The 3,297-nt window shown below is 46.7% G+C and overlaps 1 pseudogene; it reads left to right on the top strand.

Annotated features, from left to right (window-relative positions):
* Nucleotides 1–512: 512 nt before the first annotated feature.
* LOC116886574 lies at nucleotides 513–915 on the top strand (annotated as a pseudogene).
* The last annotated feature ends 2,382 nt before the right edge of the window (nucleotides 916–3,297 follow it).

Genomic DNA, 3,297 nt, shown 5'->3' with positions numbered 1-3,297 from the left:
TAGCTGATAACTACGTCCTGATCCAAAGGAAGACACTCTGGACTTGGAATGGGCTTTTTGAAGTCTCAGAACCCAGCCCCTACTCCATGCCACCCCATGCCCACCCCAGTGACTCACTTCCTCCAATAAGGCCACATTTCCCAATCCTTTCAAATAGTGCCCCTTCCTGAGGGATATCCAAATCTATGGGCCTATCGGGGTCCTTCTCATTCAAACTATCACATGGGACAAGATTGCAAACGCTTAATACCGGACACCAGTGAAATACTTCTCCCAGCAAAATCACACCCTCCAAAAGTCTCACAACTCGCCGGGCAACATCACCCCGATGGACAGTTTTTATATCAGTTTGACACAAGCAAGAGTTGTGTTGAGGAGCAGTCATTGCTGCCGCCACCAACGCCTCTGCCTCAGTTGTTGTCGTTGTGGTTGCTTCATTGAAGTCCGTGGCTCAAGGAGCCGGAAGTCTGTGGCTCAAGGAGCCGGAAGTCCGTGGCTCAAGGAGCCGGAAGTCCATGGCTCAAGGAGCGGGCTCCATCCGCTCCATCACTTCCTTACGGCCATGAAGTGGATGTTTAAGGAAGACCACTCGCTGGAACACAGATTCGTGGAATCCGCGAAGATCAGAGTGAAGCATCCGGATCGGGTTCCAGTGATCATGAAAAAGTCTCTGGCTCTCAGATTGTTGACATTGACAAAAGGAAGCACTTGATCCCATCCCACAGCACGGTGGCTCAGTTCATGTGGATCCTCATGAAAAGGATCCAGTTTCCTTCCGAGAAGGCTACCTTCCTGTGTGTGGACAAGACAGTCCCACAGTCCCGCCTAACTGTGGAACAGCTTTACAAGAAGGAAAAAGATGAAGATGGATTCTTGTATGTCGCCCACACAGGAGAGAACACCTTTGGCTTCTGAGGTCCTTGCTGGGCTAGGTGCACCCTTCTTCCTGCTTGTGTTTCTTGTAAATAACTGGCTGTTCTCAGCTACTCCGCCAGAGCCTCCACACAAACCTACGAGTGCGCTTATAATTAGATTTATTTCTTAATAGATCATACAGAGTTTTATTTTCAGTTTTCTTTTTATGCACTGTCCTCGTGGCTATATGCTCCAGGGAATCTGTCCTCCGGGAATCATTTTTAATGAAGATATTTCCGAAATGAAGGGAGGTAGGTGTGGTATCAACGTGACAAGGAGGGCTGCTGCAATACTCTGGGTTATGTTCGAAGTGTTAGACGGCTAAGTATTAAAAGCCCCAAAATTAAATCCTTAGCAATCAGAACACTTGCTTCACTAGATTTTGCAAACTGCAAATCATGTTGGACTGAGCTAATCTGTTCTTTCTGAGACTATTAAGGTAAATAATTAACAATAAAGCCTCCTCTTATAAGGCAAAAAAAAAAAAAAAAAAAAGTTGTTGGACAGGAATGAACTTTGAGAAAATGCAAGGACCCAGCTCATTGTGGGCGGTACCATCCCTGTTCAGATGGTCCTGGGGTGTAAAAGAAAGTAAGCTGAGCAAATCGTGGGGAGCCAGCCAGTGGGCAGCACTTCCCCACAGCCCCTGTATCAGCTCCTGCCTCCAGGTCCCCTCCCCGTCTCGAGGACCCACCCTGTCTTTCTTTGGTGATGGGCTGTAATGTGAATCTGTAAACTGAAATAAACCCTTTCCTCCTCAAAGTTGCTTTTTTTTTCCATGAAGATTTATCAGCAGGGGTTATTTGGCTCAGTGGTAGGCGCTTGCCTAGGGCATAAGGTCCTGGGTTCTGGTCCCCAGCCCCGGGAAAAAAAAAAAAAAAAAAAAAAATTTATCAACGCAATAGAAATCCTAAGACTACCAGCTGGGGACTAAATGTTCAAGTACCTAAGCCAATGGGAAACGCTTCTCATTCGAACTGCCACAAGATGCGTCCTGAATCCTCTCAGAGCCTCAGAGGTACTTGTCATCCAAGGCTACATGATTCATCAAAGCAATCCCACCTCTGGGTTCTGCTCCTTGACATGGTTTACTCCGTCCTCCCCACCCCGATGAGTTCCAGTTACTTTGGGTTACATCAAGGCACTTGGCTCCGGGTTTGTTTTGGTTGTTTTTCTGCTATTTCCTGGGTTTGTGTCAGCCATGCAGCCTTGCAAATGTCTTGGCCGAGATCCGCAACTGTCATTTTCCTTTGAAACTGTGATTCACAGTGTACACGCTCTAAACAGAATCCTCCCAGCCTGGAAGAGCAAGAAGCTTGTTTTACAAACAAGCTGCAGAGCAGGCTGTCTTCCCAGGGTTTCCACGCGGCGTGCTGAGATGGTCAGACTCACAGAAGGGGCACGTGAAAAACCTCGGGTTTTCTTTCTGCGTTAATTGGAATGCCTTGGATGAGGAACAGCTTGTCACTTTCTGCCACCAGGGTGCCCGTGACAAATCCGGTCAGCTGAAAAAACAAACCTTTAAATGAGAACTTAAGAAAATAACACGCTGGCCTTCGTCGAAGTACGATTTGTGTAAAATGTGCAGCAGACAGGGTTTCTCGGTCTGGAAAGAAAAGGCAACAGTTGCTGTGTGTCTGAGTTTGAAATGTTCTCTTGCTGTTTAAGTCTCTTACTCGTAGGAAGACAGTAGCATAATTATTTGGTGCTTATCTACTGTTGGCTTTGTCCTTATCTTACGTCATGTTTCACTGATTTCTTTTTTCATCAGTTTAACAAAACCTGGAGTTATCCAGGAAGGGGAACTCTGAGAAAATGCCTTCATCCAGTGACAAATTTGTAGGGCTTTTTAAAATTATTGTTATTAATGATTGATGGTGAGGGTCCAGTCCATTGTGGGTGGTTGCCACTCCTGGGTAGATGGTCCTTAATTGGACCAATAAGAAGTTTCAAGTTTCATCACAAAATAATACCGATGTTGACCGTGTGGCTACTCATTTTGGGAGGGCACCTGAGAAGACGCCTTCACCAGACTGGCCTGAGTGAAAGCCTGTGATGGAGTTTCTTGATCGGTGACTGGTGTGGCTGTACCCATGCCACCAAGGGTGATACCACCCCTGGCCAGTTGTCCTGGATGGTATAAGAAAGCAGGCTGAGCAAACCATGAAGAGCAAGCCAGTAAGCAGCAACCCCCATCCCCCATGGCCTCTGCATCAGCTCCTGCCTCCAGGTTCCTGCCCTGCTCAAGTTCCTGCCCCAGCTTTCTTCAATGATGGCCTATGATATGTAAGCATAAATGAAAACAAAAAACAAAACAAAACCCTTCCCTTCCCAAGAGACTTTTGGTCATGATGTTTTATCCCAGCAACAGAAACCCTAAGA

The sequence above is a fragment of the Rattus rattus genome, chromosome 17 (genome assembly GCF_011064425.1).
Source record: "Rattus rattus isolate New Zealand chromosome 17, Rrattus_CSIRO_v1, whole genome shotgun sequence".
Lineage (NCBI taxonomy): Eukaryota > Metazoa > Chordata > Mammalia > Rodentia > Muridae > Rattus > Rattus rattus.
This window is presented reverse-complemented; position numbering and strand designations above follow the sequence as displayed.